The sequence below is a fragment of the Cnephaeus nilssonii genome (genome assembly GCF_951640355.1).
Source record: "Cnephaeus nilssonii genome assembly, chromosome: 1".
In the NCBI taxonomy this organism is placed as follows: domain Eukaryota; kingdom Metazoa; phylum Chordata; class Mammalia; order Chiroptera; family Vespertilionidae; genus Cnephaeus; species Cnephaeus nilssonii.
The window spans coordinates 72460973-72482134 of record NC_137072.1 but is presented as its reverse complement, the minus strand read 5'-3'; positions in this window follow the sequence as shown (position 1 = coordinate 72482134).

The window sequence follows — 21162 nt, the reverse complement described above, 5'->3', positions numbered from 1 at the left end:
AGACAATGACCAACGGTGGTGGCGGGGGTGTGGGTCTGCCACCTGGCTCCCAGGCACTGAGGTGGGGGGGACCTGGCCCTGACCTATCGCCCCTCAGGTGGGATGGTGGAGCAGGTGAGGGGGTGGCACCAGGCCACAGTGGGGTGCCAGGCGGGGCTGCTGGGCTGCAAGGCTGGGGGCACAAGCTGGGGCCTGTTCTCTGCAGGCCACCCCGAGGGACCCCACCTGTGCACGAATTTGTGTACCAGGCCCCTAGTATTCTATAATTTCTCTGTTGGCTTGCTATGGTATGTACTGATAAACATAAAATTTGCTACAATTTATTTGAAAAACTTCTTAAATTTAGACTAGAACATCAAACATTACAATGATCTATGTATTTGATGCGTATTCAGAATCAATAGGGTGTATGAGAAGGTATGTATGATCTGTTGGGTAATAAAATAAGCTGATCTATTTTGATAGCGATTGATAGCTTCAAATAGACTTGTTATTTGAATCAGTGAAGCTTCCTGTGTTGCTAGATTTTTCTCTGACAAAAGATGTCTATTGATTTTCAAGGAACAGGACCATTTATATTTATGTTCTCTACACTCAATGTAATAGCACAAATGATCCTGCTGAATGGAAATGAAATACTAGCTTCAAAATATGGCCTTTAAAATACCATGCTTCCATACTCTAAGATGAACATTTGTTTTATCATTGGAGCATTTCTGAAATTAGGAAGCACTTTGCAATTGATGTGTTTTTTAATGGTGTCTTTCTTTTTTTTCTTCTTTCCTCCCTTCCCAAAGTTATAATTAAATTAAATTATTATTCAATAATTAAATGACTATATATAAAACTGAAAGCATATTAAAATGGAAGGATAATGTAAATCAAATGGAAAGTGAGATTATAAATTTTTGTTTCATTTAAATTTTATGAAAGACAAGGAATAAAAAAGAAACACATTAAGCAGCTATGCCTATGGAGTTTTCAAATTAATGAAATTTCACTAGCATTTTTAATTTCCCAAGATTTTTACAGACTACAGAATTCTAATAGTATAATCACATGCCACTCTAATCTCTACTCATACATTGGATTTTCTGAAAACATGTTAAGAAGTACATGTTGAAAATATTTACTGTTTAGTTATTCAACAATGGTGTATTGGAACAAGGGATTTTACTTATACCGTTAGCATAATTCCTGGTACCACACAGACACTCAGTAAACATTTGTGGAAGGGTTGAAAAAAACAATGATTGATTCCAAGAGCATAATATATGTCAAGATGATCTTAACATTTCTTTACATTATTTGCTGGCATATAATTAAATTCTATGAATAAAGCAATGAAATAAAAAGAGAGACATGATTTAATCAGAAATAGTTTTCATTGTTTAAAGACAATCAATAGTAAAATTTATCGATAAAATGGTGATGGAAAAAAAGAAATAAAATAAGATAAAAGTTATTTATAAATTTCATATGTATTCATTAAATATGAGCATATATATAATATTGTGGCTAGAAATTGAACAAATGTTCATTTTGAGATACTGATGATGAAATCAAAATGAGTGAACTTTGAAAATGGCACTTAGATCTTGTTTCTTCTGAAAACATTTAAATATGCATTATTTTCATAAAATTGTTTAATTTATAAATAATAGAGAAAATGAGCCTGAATAATTTATTTAAATTATTATTTTCATATATGTGCTATATTGGGTCCTGATATACTGTATTAAGCATTTATGAAACTCCTCGGTTTGCCAAAAATTTGGTGGAATGTAGATAAATTTTCAAAGCAAAATTAGTTTTAATATACTTATATACATGTAGGTGTGTGTGTATCTGTATGTTTTGTAAACAAAGCAGTTATGTAAGAATGCAACTTTCCTTAAATTTTGTAAATCAAATTCAGTTCAATTTTGAACCTGCTGAAGAGAAGGAATTTTCATCTTCATCAATTTGGGGTCTCCTTGCTTTCTCTGAGTTGGCTAAGACATGACATGGGTTACCAACCCTTGGGGTGAAGGGTCCATTGGCCTCCTAGTTGTTTACACAGTTATCTGCCAAGATGTGAGTTACTGCCCAGCTGGCCCTCTGTTCTTTCTTCATGTAGCTTGCCTATGAGGTGGCCCTCCATCTTATTGGCAACCCTTCAGTTCTGTTCAATTTACCTGTTTCTCCTATACCAAGCTTGGAGATATTGGAATCATTTCATTGCTTCTCCCTATCTTTATAAACCTGCCAAGGTTGGGGCTGCTTAAGACATGCCACATAGTCATTTCTTTCCTGGGGTCTTGCCCCCTCCCACAGCCCTTCTTGGATTAGAACATGGGGCCCACCCCTCTCTCAAGATAATTTTTTCCTTTACCTTTCCTATGCTATTCAAGAAAAAGAGAGTCTGTCAAACAAGCCTTTCTCTCTGACCTCCAGGAACCATATCTTATTACTCCCCTCCATGTCCATCTCTCTCAGTCTCAGGGATTACTTCTAGCCTCTTCTCATGTCCTCTGCTCTCCCCCAAGTATTTCTCCCAAATTTTTATCTACCTTAGGAATACTATCAGCTCCTCTAAGAGCTTAAGTTTTAGAAGCCAACACCAAAAGCAGCCCTTTGTTCATGCTTTTTTCATTTTACATTTCTCCTCCAAAGCAGTTAGCACAGAACGGTCTAATTACTTGATGCAACATTTTCTGAAAAAAGAAAGATAATTTACTAGATCAAGAAATGTTATCCCATTACAAAGATCCTGGTATTTTAGTTTGTGGGGACAGGTCATCTTCAGTTCATGAATATTTGGTAAATATCCAGGGACTGTACTGTCAATTCCAAAAAATTAGGGAATCCTCATATAAAGAAGGGGGTCCTAAGGCATTCTTTTTTTTCCCCTAAGGCATTCTTTATTGTTGAATTAAGATGGAAGGTAAGGATCTTTAGACAAAATATCTTTCCTGTGATGTTTTGGAAAATGATAAAATGGGACCATTTAACTGTGAGCCTTAATTCATTTTAAAAAATTTAAATAGTGCTTAACACCAGAGGAAACTTATGAATAATACATAGTAACTATTATTTCTTGCACTAGGAGCTATAAAACTGAGACAGAGATGTAATTCAATCCAAGGTCACATCATGTTAGTGGCAGAATTCAGAACTGACTCCACCTTCTGTTTTAATACTTATATCAGAATTCTGCTAAGTGCTAGGTACTATTCTAGGTGCTTAATGTGCAGATATCCTATCTAATAAAAGAGTAATATGCAAATTAACCATCACTCTGCTATACCCACAAGCCACGTCCACTAGCCAATCAGGAGAAAGTATGCAAATTAACCCAACCAAGATGGTTGTGGCCACGGAGTGAGCAGGAGGCTTGGGTTTCCCTGGCAATAGAGGAAGTCAAGCTTTCCACACACCCTGGTGGGCCCAGGCCTCCACTCAAGGCTACAAAGTTTCAATTATAGAAGATAAATAAATCCCAACAAAAATGGCGGCAGCCACAGAGCTGGAGAGAGCAGGAGGCTTGAGTTGTCCCCAGGGGTGGAGGAAGCCAAGTTTCCGCAGCCCTGGCCTACCTTGGCCTCCGCTTAAGGCTACAAAGTTTCAATTATAGGAGATAAATAAATTCCAGATCCCAGGGCCTCCACTTGGGTCACCATGGGGCGTGGCAGGCCTGCAAACCACCACAGGCGCCTTGCCCAGGCCACCCCACACCCCATAGGGACCCCACCCTGATCTGGGACACCCTTCAGGGCAAACCAGCCAGCTCCCACCTGTGTACCAGGCCTCTATCCTATCTAATAAAAGAGTAATATGCAAATTGACCATCACCCCAACACACAAAATGGCTGCCCCTATGTGGTCAAAGATCCTGCCCCCATGTAGACACAAGATGGCAGCCACAAGATGGCCAGCAGGGGAGGGCAGTTGGGAGAGATCAGGCCTGCAAGGGAGGGAAGTTGGGGGCGATCAAGCCTGCAGGGTAGGGCAGTTGGGGGGACCAGGCCTGCAAGGGAGGGCAGTTGGGGGTGACCGGGCCTGCAGGGAAGGGCAGTTGGGGGTCCCAGGCCTGCAGAGGAGGGAAGTTGGGGGGGGGAAGACCAGGCCTGCAGGGGAGGGCAGTTGGGGGGGCCCAGGCCTGCAGGGGAGAGCAGTTGGTGGGGGGGGGACCTGGCCTGCAGGGGAGGGCAGTTAGGGGTGACCAGGCCTGCAGGGGAGGGCAGTTAAGGGCAATCAGGCTGTCAGGGGAGCAGTTAGGCATCAATCAGGCTGTCAGGGAAGTGGTTAGGGGGTGATCAGGCTGGCAGGCAGAAGTGGTTAGGGGCAATCAGGAAGTCAGGCAGGCGAGCAGTTGGGAGCCAGTATTCCTGGATTGTGAGAGGGATGTCCGACTGCCCGTTTAGGCCCGATCCCAGAAGGGATCGGGCCTAAACGGGCAGTCGGACATTCCTCGAGGGGTCCCATACTGGAGAGGGTGCAGGCTGGGCTGAGGGACACCCTCCACCCAGTGCACGAATTTCATGCACCGGGCCTCTAATAAAATAAAACAAAAACTTCTAGATTTTTTTGACATTTTTTCCCTTTAGGGATTCCAGATTAATTTTAGCAGCTTTTAACTGTACCATTAAAAGACTTTGAAACAGGGGAAATGTAAAGGTTCTTTACAAAGAGTGTACAGGTTACCCTTGCAAATAGTTTCTAGAGTTACCAGTGCATGTATCATGAAGAACTGGATATAAGTAAGTGGGCATGTGTATTCTTTCTTTACCTAAAGTATGTTCTGTTTTTTTAAATTTCTTGGATTCTTCATTCCCATTTCTTTGCTTGTTTTTTGTTGTTGTATTTTTTTAAAAATTTATATTTATTGTTCAAAGTATTTTCCCCATAATCCCTTCCAATCTGCACGCTCCCTCCCCCTCCCCCCCGCCCCCCCGCCAGGACTTCACCACACTATTGTCCATGGGCTATGCATATTTGCATATAAGTTCCCTGGTTAATCTCTCCTCATCCACTCTCACCCATGCCTTCTACCATAATTGCCACACATACATTTACTTGTGTTCTTACAACATATAATAACAATAATAGTAGATATAATAACCAACATTTATTTGATATTTGCTATGTGCCTGTTACTATCCAGTCATATGTATGAAATCACTGACTCCTTTAAAACAAACTCATGTTCCCAATTTATAATTGAGGAAATTGAGGCATACAGAAGTTAAGTGACTTGTCCAATGGCAAAACCTGGCAAGTGGCAGGAGGTAAACCTGCGTGGAAGGAGGATCACATGCAGGCAGACTGTGAGTTTAGTGGCTTCTCTATCTGAATATTAAAGTGGGACTTATTTGTTGAATTTCTGCCCATGAGGTCTCCCAGACTGATAACACAATTGCTGGATTCAGCATTTCTCTTTCTCCCCACATCCAGGGAGGTCATTTTGTGTGTGGACTTTCTGTAATTCATTTGCCCAAAGTATACTTTTCCATGGACATAGTTCACTCTTTGTTGATTCGAGTTGTAAAGTATTTGCTGTCTTCCTGTGTTTTGCAAATTATCTGTGGTAAAGGGTTAAAGTATAAAACATTGAGTCAATGGCCTTTAACGTGGTGGATGGTCTGATATTATAGTTTAAACATTTTTAGTGAATTCATTCTTTAATATGTTGAAGGATTTCTTCAAGATGCTTTTATGTATGGAAAAAGAATTAACTATGGTTACAGGTGGTTATAAAGTTTAAGAGATTGACTATCTCTACATATTAAAATTTAGAAGTACTATGAATGCATAAAAGTGCATATTGCTTGCACCTGTATTTAGCAAGTCATGGCCTAATGTCTTGTATTACACATATTTTTTGGCCTGTCATGGCTTTTTAATTTGTAAAATCATTGAGAAAAATTACTGTGCATATTCACAATTTTGTGAATTTGATAAAGGTCAAAAATTGTTTCTGATACAATGTATATTCTCAAGAAAGATTTTGAATTAACTATTTATCCAAATTAAACACAACTATTAATCTATCTCATTCTTTGCACAAGATTATTTAAATCTTAGGGTCAAGATATTTAGGTGTGGTCAACAGGATAGGTATTGAGTCACAAATTCAGAGAGTGTGATATGATTAAGAAATTATTGCTCATGAGGATAACCAAGTAATATCACACAGAAATATCCACTTGCAAGTCAGTGGGACTATAGTAAATATAGAAATTTATTACCTTTCCTATCAAGGTAAACTTGGTTTTCATGTGTCACATACATGTATAACTAATCAATAGTAATTACTTAGTGAGTTCTATCCATACATTTGCCATATATTTAGCTCTGCTAAGTACTGGTGGTAATACAGAAATAAAGTAACTAGAAACTTAAGGCCTCTGCTATGTTTAAGACACATATACAGTTAGCAGTCCTATCTGCCACTAACCAGCAACATAACTTTGTATTACTTCTTTCTTAGACTTCTACAACACAGACACTCTTGGTTTTCCTCTTACTTCACAGCTGCTCCTTGCCAATAGGTTTCTATGGCTCTTCCTCCACCCTCAAGACCCTCCCTACATGTAGTTCTGTCCTTGGCATCCATTTCTTCTCTGTCTACAATCTCTTCTGAGGTGATCAGATGATCTCATTTAAATCCAGGGCTTTAAACACACCAATGTTTAAATACATCTATGTGATCTAGTTTTTCAATTTTTTATCCATAGCTAGAACTACTCCCCTGAGTTCTAGATTCATGGATTGAACAACATGACATTTCTACCAGATGTCTGATATATTTTAAACATAACAGGGCCAAACAGAACTACTAATTATCTTCCTTAAATCTGGTATATCATCCCTCACCTTCCTCTCCTGTACCCCTACCCATAAATGGCTCCAGCATAGTTCAAAACCCAAGAGTCACTATTGCATCTTTTTTCCTCCTCATACATCACATTTAATTTATCAGGAAGAGCTGACAGCACTACTTCCAAAATATATTCAGAATCTGACCATTGGTCACCATTTCCTTTGTGATAATCTTAGTTTAAACTACCATCATCTCTTGCCTGGGCTGCTGCCACTGCCACACTCTACTGGATTTCCTACCTCCACTCTGGCCCACTGTGGTCTGTTACATCAGACAGTGATCTTTCTAAAGTTTGAATCAGATCTTGTCATGCTGCTACTTAAGAATAAATTTCAATCTCCTTCCTGAGGTCCCTCGCGAGAGCTCAGTTTCTGCCTCCCTCTGGATCTCACCTTTGTCTACTTTCCCCTGTTCATTGCACTATTGCCACCCTGGCCTTCTTCTCATCCCTTCTTAGAGCCGTTTGACTTATTTTTACTTCAAATGACCTTTGCCCCCTGCCCCAATCTCACATGCCTGTCTCCTTGTTATCATTCAGATCTCAACTGAAATGCCACTTTCTCAAACAGGCCTTCTTTGACACCCTTTTAGAAAGCTACAGCCTTTCACTAGTCGCATTCTCTCACAGTACCTGATTTTATTATCTTCATCTTAACAGTACATGAAATTAGATATTTATTTACATTCACTTGTTTATTTGTTGTCTTTTCCACTGGAATATCAGCTTCATGAGGTCAAGGGTTAGGTATATTTTGCATTGCTGAATCTCTGGCACCTAGAGATTGGAGAATGGAGGCTGGCACATAGTAGGTTATCAAAAAAATATATGCTGATGGGCTGACTAATTGGCCTTTATATTCTTGTCTTTAAAACAAAGGGCATGGAACCAATTATCTCTAATAACCTTTCCAGTCCTAAAATTTAGTTCTAGTTTATTAACACTGAATTGGTCTGAATAATGAGGATAGCAGAATGTCCATGTCATACTGACATTCTAAGATACTGATTAAGTAGCACCTGTGACCACCCTGCCCAACAGAGATCTCTCCAGCCCTTCCTATGTGGACAACTTAAGAGTCTCTACAGGCCAGTCTGCAGTTAGCCATGTGCTATTTTGCCTTCTTGGTTAAGTGTTCTGGCATCTGTGCCTATTGGTGCAATTTCATTTTTGAGGAAAGAGCCTGTGCTGGTCCCAGCCTGCTTTTTCTCATGGTAATAATGATAATGCCAGCTAAAATTCATTGAGTGTCAATATATGCCATCACTTGTTCATGCATGAACTAATTTAATCCTCAGAGTGACCCCATGAAATAACATTATTTCTAATATGGAGGGGAGAAAACCAAGGGACAAAAATTGAACTAACTTGCCCAATTCTATATAGCTGGTGATGGGGCTGGTGTTTAAACTTGGGAAATCTGTTTCTGAATCATTGCTCTTAATGAATGATAATTATGGACATGTTTATGGACACTATAAACATGAAAGACACTCGATATTCATTCGAAAAAATTGAATGAATGAATAAAAAAGAAAAATATGCAGCAACAGTTCTACGAAGTGGCTGCATATCTCATCCAGAAAATTATTACGGAAATGGTGCTCACAACCACGAATACCTTTTTTTTTTTGGGTGGCTACTTTCATGAGGTTTGCATTTGTATGTATCTTTATAGTCCACTCTGCCTCTGCTTAACACAGCAGTTTTGTATCTGAGAGCCCATCTGTCTTCAAACAAATTCCATGGATATCTCTTCTAACCTACTTAGCTTGAAAGGGCAATTATTAGTACAACTAAACTGAAAACAAACTCAAACCACGTCTTCTGAGGAACAGCAGGTGTTTGTGTGCCTTAGAAGGACTTTGCTTTTAGAGTTATGAAAGAGTATGCTTGCTACATGTCTTCTAGACGTGGCAAAGTAACCATTGAAAGTTAAAATACTTTTAAACTTTGACTCCTTTAAGCAGTAGAATAAAATAATGTAAATGAGTGGATTCCGATTTCACTTACTGTCAGATTATGTGAAATTTGAAATATTCATGGATGTTTTAGTGCCTCATCCCTAACCTGGCTGCCAGTGCCTATTTTCCTCTCCAGCTTGTACTGCCACCTCTACCAACTATCTCTCTTGCTGCTGTGGCCTCTGGATTGTTACAGGAAGGGAAAAAGCAAGGTCTCTATGACACTTGGAGATATTACTTCAGGAGAACAAAGAATAAAGCATAAGGCAAAGAGGGTCCATCCTCATGTCACGTTCTGCAGCTCAAATACAAGGAAAAATATTTCTACTGACAATGCTAATATACATTTTTTAATATAAGGAAATTGCTGCCTGAGTTCATAATTGTTGCTTTATTGCTCACTATTGACCTTGGCCAAATTATAATTTCAGTTACTTTACCTTAACCTCAGTTTCCTCAATTGTAAAATAGAGGTAATAACAGTGCTGCCCTCGCAAGGTTGTTTTGAGGAGTAAATGAGCTAATGCCGAGCACTGCTGAGAACAGGGATTGACACATTTAAGTACTTTATAAATGTTTATTAAATAACTTTATAAATGTTTGTCATTTTCCTCCTGACACACTTAATAGAGTTGATATAGTTCTAAGCTAATGTAAAGGCACTTGAGTGTTAACAGCCTCGTCATGAATAAATGCAAAATTTCTATTGTTATTATTTTTGCAATATTAACAATAAGCTCACAACTTTCATTATGCTTTCATGGCTATCAAGGAGTTGATGAACTCCAGGCTGGACACTGTTTATCTGTTTGTTTATTCATTCACTCATTCATTCAACTTACATTTATGGAGCACCTACTATATGACAGGAATGTGTAGGATTCCTTACAATAATCCTAAACTTGCCAGAGATAGGTACTTTACAACCCTAAAATCCAAGAGATCTGACGAAGAACTAAAACAATGTAGCAGATATATTGGAAGTGAGTGAGGAGAAGATAAGCCTGGGGGAGAGAAGGTTCTGAGGTGTGCTCTGAAGAAGAGAAAGGTTTAGATAGGTAGAAAGTAGGAGGGAGTCTTCATGGTGGGAGACAACCTAATAAAGAGAATTTTTTTTTTTCTGGAAATGAACTTGGCATGCTGAGAAACATGGAGATGGCCTTACAGCACCATGCAGAGTCTTCTCACCTATAATAATGTCATATTTTGGAAGTTTTCAAAAGTGTCACCATGAATATTACCCACTTAATAAAGGGAACTTTTATGTGAGCGAGAAAGAAGGTTCTGCTATTGAGACCATTCCTGCATTTATTTGTACATTCACTTACTCATCAATTCAAGAAATATTATTGAACATGCATCATGTACCAGTCATACCAGTCATGTGTTATCCACTGGGAATATTATAGTGATGGAGAAAAATAGAATCTCTGCTTTCATGAATGATATAAACTAGTAGAATTAGATTATTGAACATGTTGGATACCAGTATAAGAAACTTGGAATTCATTTAAAATGCAATGGGAAACATTAAAATATTATAAGGAGAGGAAAATTCTAGGATTAATTACAGAGTCAAGGTCTGAACATTAATTGATAGTTTATTATAATAACTCAGGCATGATTTGGCGAGAACTCAAACCAGAGTGATGTCAGTGTCCACTCTGCCTCTGCTTAACTCAGCAGTTTTGTATCTGAGCACCCATCTGTCTTAGATACAAAATGTTAAAATTTAAAGGAAGCATCAAAACTAGGGACAAACTGGATACACGAGGTTGTAAGAGGTATTAAAATTACTGTAACATTATGAAAATGAATGACATGGATAATTATGGTATCATAAGCCAAATGTGTAAATTTGGAAAAATATTAGATGTGAGTTATGGTGGGAAGATGATAAATTGATTTTGAACATACTGACATAATGAGCTTATGGCAAGTGATTTTTAAAGGGAGAAACAGATCTTCAAATTTTTTGACAATGACTATAATAATAAATACATTTTATATGGTAACCCTCCTTAGTTTTTCCCAGAAGATGATCATTTTGCAAATCTTTTCTCTAATACTAATATATGTATCAAAAATTTGAAAAGATGATACTTACAATATTTTTAAAAAGATTTTAAAATTGTTTTTTAAAGAGAGAGGAAAAGAGAGTGGGGGGGGAGAGAGAGAGAGAGAGAGAGAGAGAGAGAGAGAGAGAGAGAGAGAGGTGAGAGTGAGACTTTGATCAATTGCCTTCTGCATGCCCCTTCCAGGGATCAAGTCCGCAACCAGGGCTTGTGCCCTAATCAGGAATCAAACCAGCAACCTTTTTGTGCATGGGACAACACCCATCCAACTGAGCCACACTGGCCAGGGTGATACACTATTATATGCAATGTGCTCTGATCAATTCTATTCATTTTATTTTGCTAATAAAAATGTACTTGTCATGAGACACTAAATGTATTTCATGACACTGATGAAAAACTGATAAAAATACTTGAAAATTGAGATCTTACTGTTGTAGGTGTGTTTTAGAGATTTTTGGAAATAAGGAGCTTGTTTTAGAAATTTCTAGAAATAAGGAGCTTAAGATTTCTGGAAATAAGAGTCAAGGCTAATATATATTTTGGATTGTGTCATATGGCATTAGGAAATAAGTTCAAATTCACAGGGTATAGAAACTCTTTCTAGATGATCATAGTTACAGAGAGATTCCAACACATCATTATAAAGAAATAGCATGCAATCTAATCATTATTTTTTCCTATAAAAACCTGTTTTAGTTTGAAAAGAAGGTTTTCTGTGTTGATGTCTATTTTCACCAGATTTTTCCTATTGAGTAAAGTAATGCTATCCATACTCTCTCCTCCCCATCTCTGAAGACACATTTCATATTTGATACTTCCTAGGAATATGCTCATAGTGTTAAAGTATACTCAGAATGAACCAAAGAATAACCTCTAAAAGGACTGATTTAGGCTATTGTAGTTGTCAGTTTGATCTGGCTGAAGAGGAACAAATTGTACCTACGTGGTTAGTGGCCATGAGCAACTTTCTCTACAGGTGAACTTGCTTCACTTATGTGGTTGAGTCATTGGAAAAATTTTCATATTTTATCTCCTCAAACACTCCCTTGGCTTACTCACTTAACCTGAATATAAAAAAATATAAATAGGAATTAATATTGAATTGGGATGGGGAGAGCAAAGAAGTGCCATCTATATGGCACTTGCTAAGAACTGAGCAGCATTGTGGGCAATGGATGTGGCTGTTGGGATATATATCATTGGGCAACTTAAATAAACCGCAAATGCCCAAGGGCTAGAATGCTTTCAGTCTCTTTAGTTGGTCAGGATTGAAGGAAGTCTGCTTCTGTTAGTCCCCTAACCTCCACTTTATTCTTCTAACTAAACTAATCCCCAGACTTCATTTTAATGAGAAAAGAAAAATATGGAAGGACACACAATATCAAGTTGCTCACGGCTGTAGTTGCCTCCTGATCAGTCAAATTAAGCTGGCAGTCAATTAAAGTTTAGAATGGCTCCTATATCCAAGGCATTCAATGGATCTAGTGTAAGAATGGTTTATGTCGTCAAGAACATTATTATATTAGGGATGTGGGACATAAATTGTAACATTTCAGTGTAAACATTTATCTAACAACCGCAATGATCCAAAAAAAAAGAAGAGAGAAAATGTTCCTTAACAATCAAATGGAGATTACAAGGTTCAAGCACCAAAGTTCAGGCCCTAATGGTTATTTACAAGGGTCTTTAACCTCTGCCCCAGCGACCTACTTGGTGAGATTTGAAGAACCTTAGAACCAGCGCCTCAGATTTTTCTCTTCATTTTCTTATGTCTGAGATCCCACTCATTAGGAATTCACTGACAGAACAGCAGTCCCTTCTAAAATTCCCCTGTTTCTTGGAAGGTTAGGTGTTGTTTCTGTAGGAAATAGAGTAACACCTACTTGTCTTTGCCTACAACTTAAGAAATGACAGTTCTGGCACAGGGTGTGCAGAGAGGAGGCACATAGAACTAAAAGCAGGGTCCTAGTGGTGGGCTTGGGGCACCTGAGAGAAGAATAGTGCTGGGGTGTGTCTAAGACATGGGTTTGAGGTATGCAGAGGGCAGAGCAAGGCTGGAGAGGAAGGTGCGTGCCACAGAGAGTGTTTTCTGACTTTTTAGTTTAGCCCATGGCAATGTCCCTGCTCATTGCATGCCCTCACTTTTTAAATAAATCTTTAAATTTTTTCCAGTTTCCTCAAATATTCAACTCCAAGCTCTTCATTCTTAGTGTCCCCCTATACACTTTACAGAGAACATAGAAGCCACCATTAGTGGAACCCTTCATACTTCCTTCTAACTGCTCACAAGTAAAAGTGTTCATTGATTCTAAACTCCCTTCAGCTGCCCCATTCTCATCCAAATTTCTTGGAAGAGATAATATTCTTGACCTCTAGATTGTGTGTCTATAACTATCTATATGACATTTCTTCTTAGATGTCTCAAAGGTCTCAAAGATGCTTACAAGCAAACATGTCTAAATCATGCTAATGATCTTTCTACGTAGCTCTGGTTTTTGTCATATCACAACCATTGAATTGTACAAGGCAGAAGGCTAGAAATCATCTCTATATCTCTTAGCACCCATTTTTTAGTCCATCTGGTACTGCTAATTTTATTTCCTGGGGGAGATCCAGCCCCCACCCCTGGCCCATCTCTTCTCTCTGGTTCCCACGGGCTCCATCATGTACTATGAGAGGGCGTCATTTAGGTGCATGTGGAAACAACCTCTCATGTCCTGGCTCCTCCAAACAGTTGCCTCTTGGCCTCTTCTCAGGCCTAAGGGTACATACATCAGTGATATGGCCTGCCCATGGGAAGGTGTGCTTTTATGTAAGGGGCCTTCTCAGGCCCTAGAAGAAATTCAGGGCTATTTGAACAGGGACTTCCAGGGTCAGGGTGCCTGAATCATGGTCTAGAAAAAGGGGAAGACAAGTTTTGGTGGGCATATACCCTTGGTTTTGTGGACTTTTTGCCCTCTGGGGTAGAGCATAGCTGGAAGATGCCAGAGAGTGCCTTCTAAAGAATGGGAAGAAGCTCTCTTGTGTGGGTCTATGTTTAATACCATTCCTAGTGTCTCTCCAATCTGTCCATTTCTCTTCTTTTCTACACCATCGATGTAGCTCAAAATTTCACCATCTCTTGCTAGGACTATTGCATTAGTCCTCTAACTAATCTTCCTATATATACTCCTGCCCTCTAAAATCTCTTCACCACATTGGAGCCAGATAACTTTCTGAACCCCCAATCAGATATTATTGAGCTTATTAAAGTCATTGAACTTCTCATTGTTTTTAGAATAAAGACCAAAATATTTAATATAGCTAAGATGATATGCAATGCCATTTATTCTCATGTTTCATGTCATGCTCTTCCCCTCATCTCTTTGTCTAGTATTTTTTTTAATGCTCTTTCTTACTTTAAGCATTTGTACATGTTGTCCCCTGTGACTAGAAGGCTATTCTCTTCCCTCGTTACTCCTGCCCATTTAAAAAATTCTCAGTTGAAAAGTCATGTACTCAGGAAGCACCCTCAGACTACTAGGACCACCGTATTATAAAGAAATGCAGCATAAATCAGGAATACTGTTTCATCACTTACTAGTATTACTCGGGTGGTCTCCCAGCTTGGTCAATCACCTTAGATAAGCCCCATGGAAATTTGGTAGTTTTCTACAAGGGCAAATATCTTTCTTTGGGGCTTATAATATTAAAATGACAATCCCCATTCTTAGCTTTGCCTGAAAATATAAATAACTGAAAATTCTGCTTTTCTTTTCTGCCTGCCAGCTTGTCTTTATTTCTTACTCCTACAGGAAGTTCCATTGTCTTTTAAATGAGGCTTCTTTCCTTTGTGTTTTTGGTCTTTTATCAAATATTTAGAAATTACACATTTTCATATGTATACTTCCCTCAGTCCTCTACCTATTCATACCACTTCTTCAGGCAACGTTCCTTCACAAACAAAAATGAATACAAAGAATGCAAATTTGAAGTCTTACCATCTGTTGAATTGCATAGGTAGCTACAGAGTTTAGAGCCCACACATCTTATTTATGCATTAGATTGCATAATTGATTTAGAGCTTCTCCACTGTTACTTCTTTACCACTCCAGGAAACCTTGCATTCTACATGCACGGTAATTTATGTTGTTGCATTAGAACATTCTATCTGTCCATCTACCCTAATAGATTGTTGGCTCACTGAAGTCAGAGACTGTGTCTCATTAAACTTTTGTACTCCTCATAGCCTAGCAAATGGTTGGCATTTAGTGGGAACTCAATAAACTTTGAGCATGAATGAAAACTACGTGGTGTTACTTAAAATAAACATAAAACACTGTTTTCTGGATTGTGCCTTGTCAGCAAGAACACCAGTGTTCTTAAATAAATAGTGAGTTTGTTGATGCCAAGACAATGTTTGCTTTTGGATCTCATCATTCTTGATGTGTGTTTTTGGCTATTTTCCCATGTGACAGCCGAGAGACATTTGGACTCATCAATAACCATTATTTACTTTTAAGTCATTAAATAGTGAAGGGGAATTTATATAATTTTAATGAATGCATAACTCTAATGTAAATATAAAAATTAAAATGGAAGTGAAATATCAATTGTGTATATTTAATCTAGTAATTTAAACTATTGGTGTTAAATACGCTGAATATCTCACAATTGTGAATCAGAAACATTTGGAAAAGAGTGCCATTGTTAACATCATGTCATTGAAATTACTTCTTTATGTTGTTTGAATTCATTATTTTGGCAACGCATTATTAAATGAGCTTTTTTTCCCCAACAAAACCTTCAAAGCTATAAATATTACTCTAATAGAATTTTGTTCTTTTGAATGTCTATATAATGAAAAACTAATTAAAAAACTTAATGCTCATATATGAAGTACTAATATTTACAAATTATTTTGAAAATATTTACATTATATAGCTTATCATAATTTTGCTAGAGGTGAATTTTAAAAACAGAAAACACAAGTCAATTATTTATTTGATATATTTCTTGAAGTTACAATTTTTTTGAATGAAATAATTCATTTCTTGATGTTAGCCCCTACACAGGTGCCTGAAAAACTGACAAGAATTTTAAGAATTACATTCCAAGGCTCAGCTGGGTGGCAGGACAGAGAATTTTCAGCTGAAGACTGGCACTGGAAGATTACAAAATATCAAGTAAATTCTAATTTAGAAGACATCAGGAGAAAAATATTATCTTCTAATGAAAACTTTCTAAACTTGTTCCACTGAAGTTTAACATAGGTATATTTTAGCCACACAACTTTTATTGCTTTAAAATATATTTTTATTGACTTCAGAGAGGAAGAGAGAGGGAGAGAGAGATAGAAATATCAATGATGAGAGAGCATCATTGATTGGCTGCCTCCAGCATGCGCCCCAGACAGGGAATCAAACCGTGACCATAGGTCAATGTTCAACCACCGAGCCACGCTGGCAGGAAACTTTTGTTGTTTGACAAGAGGTTTTAAAAGTTAAATTTTGTAACTGTAAATTAAACTCATTTTAGGTAGTAAGTCTCTTTAATTATATTTGGGAAAATATAGAAAAAGAATAAACTAAGAACTATTAAACTCTCAGCAGTATATTTATCTTTGATCTGTAGCTATTATTATGGAGTTACTAGCATTATTTTCAATTTATGTTTATAGAATATGTTGGTTTTTTGTTAACTTATATGAAGAATGGGTAAGCATGGATTCTGGGCATTAGTCATATATTTTTTTTTATTGGAAAAACAATGAAAGGATGTGGGAAAGTGCCATTTTATTTATGTAGTTTAGACAAGTTTAAATTACCTTTTTATTAAAAAAAATGTTAACCTGAACAAGGTAGAGAGTAATGCCTAAGGATCCATTGGGCAGCTCAGCAATGAACAAATTCTCAAATTTGGTTACCAATTCCCTGACTTGATACAGGTTTCTCCTTGCTATTCAAAAGTAAACCATTCATATGAAATCTTTTGTAAGCTGAAATGGTGTAAAGCAAAGAAGCAGTTACCATAATTTATATGGAAGAAATTTTTGCGTGATCTCAGACCCAAAATTCAACACATGCAGTATTTACTTTGCTCACTAGGATTGGAATGCTTAATTACACTCAGTTTTAAGCTGAACAAAACACCCCTACTAGCTCTCTTAGGCTTTTCTAATACCTTAGGACACATCTTGCTAACGGATGCACAAAATGAATCTAGATAAAGCACAGATGCTCACAGACACAGTTCAAAGATGTGGGGCTTGATGCTGAGATGCTGAGTATAGTTCCCGAGGAAGGAGCTGAAGGGTCCCTCTCTTTGCTGGGGGTATGGGTTACCTGTATACGGGCTCCCTGCAAAACAAATGCTGACTGCTGTTTTCAGTTTTCACCATTTTTGTTGTAAAAGTAAAAATCCTTTAAAGATTTCTTTTTGTTATAAACATCAGATACTGCCCTGCTCGGGTTGCTCAGTTGGTTGGAGCATCTTCCCCTACACATAAAGGTTGTGGGTTCGATTCCTGATTAAGGCAATACCTAAGTTGCGGGTTCCATACCCGGTCAGGTGCATACAGGAGGCAACTGATTGTTTTCTCTCTCTCTTTTTCCCTCCCTCTCTCTCTAAAATCAATGAAAACATATCATAGGGTGAGGATTAAAAAAATAATAATGAAAAACAAACAAACAAACAAACTAGGTACTAACGTAGTTTTTTTTGTTTTTTTTTGTAAGAGCCAAGTGGGGAAATGTGAACTATTGAAAAGCAAGGGGTACCTGTATAGTCATTCTACCAGTCAGGTCCTCTTCTCATTTAAAAAGACTGTAACATGGGAATATGGAATCATAGGCTGTTCAAGACAGAAAGTCCTTACAAATAATTCAATTCAGTCCTAGCCGTTTTGGCTCAGTGGCTAGCATGTCTGTCTGCAGGCTGAAGGGTCCCAGGTTTGATTCAAGTCAAGGGCACATGCTCGGATTGCAGGCTCCATCCCCAGTAGGGGGCGTGAGGGGGCGTGCAGGAGGTAGCCAATCAATGATTCTTTCTCATCATTGATGTTTATTTCTCTCTCTCCCCCTCCCTTCCTCTCTCAAATCAATAAAAATATACTTAAAAAAATTTAATCCAACATGACTCACATGGTGTGGAGGTATATACAGATCTGCATGTTTGAGTTTGGAGCTAGAAATTGACGTGGAGTTGCATTAAGCTGCAGAGTAAGGAGCTGAGAGAAATTTGAAGTAAATGGTTAGTATATTTGAGAGGAGTTAGATGTAAATCCCAGAGGCCTAGTGAACACGAGGAAAGGCAGAAATGGGACCCTCCTGCCAGGGGAGATTCGTAATCTTCAGCAAATTCTATATTTCTTACTAATGCAAGAAATATTGGGAGGGGGGATGATTTATGGAGGGAGATGAGAGGAACATTGATATTTAGATTACACTATAATTTTTAATTTTCATTAGAAATGCTTATGCACATTCCATACATTTTGAACAATTCATTTTAAAACTTTTTTTAAAAAAATGAGAAATGTATTTTCACAAGTAAATAAATTAAATCTCTTACCATGTTCAATTGGTTAGTCTAATGCTTAATAGTCTTTCGTTTTTCTACCTTCTGTATTTTTTTGAAAACAGCCCAGGCCCTGCATGGATAGGTAAGATCTGCATAAGTCCATAGTACAGTAGGGAGAATGTTAAGGAAAGATTTCCCTGTTTTTATTTTTCTCTCCAAATGAAATCAAATTTCCCCTATTTTCTAAAGACTTTGGGTTAAGAGGTTGTCTATTAAAATACTGCAGCTATTACTAGATATTGTTGTCACATTCTTATGCATATGTTTCACTTTATTTCTAAGAGACGGTGACTCAGAAATAGTAGTCTATCATAGAAGGGGACCACATAAAGGCTGGACCAAGAAGATGGCCAGATGGAGAGGAACCTGGTTTGATTGACTTGGTGAGAAGCTTCAGGAATCCCAGGGTAGTAGGAGAGTGCAGGTTTAAGGTTATGATTCAGAATACAAAGAAGTGGGGGACTGGCCCAAAGCGATATTTCATCTGCTTCAATACTATGGCATTTCCATCCTGTCAAAATGAAGGAAAAACAATGGCCAAAGGGTTAAAAACTCAGGTTTAAATCCCAGTTATATTTATATTTCAATTAGGTATTTTTCTCTCTTCTAAATGATCAGTGCACTACTATTCTTTCCATAAGAAGCAATTTTCTTAACTATTCTCCCATAAAATGGAAAATACTTAAAAATCACTGGATCTCATTTCCTACTCACTTAAAAACTAGATTCTATAAGCCATGTTTATAACTCTTGGTTTAAATATATGCGTTTATTCTCATGCCAGAGTCCTTTGATAACATAAGAATTTAAAAGCTTGAAGAAAAGGTTTAATCTCCAACATCTACAGTGAACTTATACAACTTAATAAAAGGAAGATAAATGATCCAATAAAAAAAATGGGCAACGGACCTAAATAGAATCTTTTCCAAAGAAGACAGAAGGAAGGCCAAGAGACATATGAAAACATACTCAAAGTCACTAATTATCTGAGAGATGCAAATCAAAACGACAATGAGGTACCATCTTACACCTGTCAGAATGGCTATCATCAAGAAATCAACAAACGACAAGTGTTGGCGAGGATGCGGAGAAAAGGAACCCTCGTGCACTGCTGGTGGGAATGCAGACTGTTGCAGCCACTGTGGAGAACAGTATGGAGTTTCCTCAAAAACCTAAAAATTGAACTTCCATTTGACCCAGTGATCCCACTTCTAGGAATATATCCCAAGGAACTAGAAACACCTATCAGGAAGGATATATGCACCCCTATGTTCATAGCAGCACAATTCACCATAGCTAAGATTTGGAAATAGCCTAAATGCCCATCAGCAGATGAGTGGATTAGAAAACTATGGTACATCTACACAATGGAATACTACGCTGCTATAAAAAAGAAGGCATTCTTACCATTTGCAGCAGCATGGATGGACCTGGAGAACATTATGTTAAGTGAAATAAGCCAGGCAATGAAAGAAAAATACCACATGATCTCACTCATTTATAGAAAATAAAGAACATTATAACCTGATGAACAAAAAGATAGATACAGAGGCAGTAAAGCACCAAACAGACTGTCAAATTACAGCGGGAAGGCTGGGGAGTGTTGGGGAGGGGGGGGAAAGAGATCAACCAAAGGACCTGTATGCATGCATATAAGCACAACCAATGGACACAAGACACTATGGGGGGAGGGGGAGATGAGGACATGTGACAGGGGTTAGAGGAGGCAGGGGGAAGGTCAAAGGGGAAAAAAAAGAAGATGTATGTACTACTATATGTAATACTTTAAACAATAAAAAATAAAAAAGTAAAAGCTTGAAGAACAGAGTATCTAGAAATAACTAACATTTATGTGATTTATTCTTCTCAGTATAGAATACATTTGCATAGTAGAAAAAATGTTGGAATTATTACTTTAGGAATCCACAAAATGCAAATGTTAAAGCATTGCTTATTAATTAAGATAGATTTTAAGCATGAAGAGTGTATTAAGAATAAAATATTTTAACTTTATAACCATTTATTAATCTTTAATAAAGATATGCACAAGGAATATACCTTATTGGTAATGTAGGGAAAGATTCAACAGTTTTCATTTTTATATTTGAGAACTTTGGGATCTTCATGGAACACAGGAAAATCCATGATCAGCTTCTAAAATCATGAATGACTTTTTTTGGTTTTCCCTCTTTTTTAAAATATATTTTATTGATTTTTTTTACAGAGAGGGAGAGAGTTAGAAAAATTGATGAAAGAGAAACATTGATCAGCTGCCTCTTGCACACTCCCTACTGGGGATATGCCCACAACCAAGGTACATGCCCTTGACTGGAATCAAACCTGGGACCCTTCAGTCCACAGGCCGACACTCTATTCACTGAGCCAAACCAGTTAGGGCATGGTTTTCCCTCTTTACTATTGTATTGTAATATGATATTGCAGTGCAAAGTAGATGGAGAAACAAATATTATTCTTTTCATTTATTAAATGAAACATATGCACAAAGTATAGGTGTTATGACAAAGGCTAATTTTGAGAATTAGTAATACAACTAGAGGCCCAATGCACAAAGATTTGTGCAAGAATAGGCCTTCCTTCCCCTGGCTGCGGGCACCCGTTTCCCTCTGGCACCCAGGACCCGGGCCTTTGCTCTGGCTGCTGCCTTCTGCATCGCTCTGGCCCTGCCGCCCTCCTGTA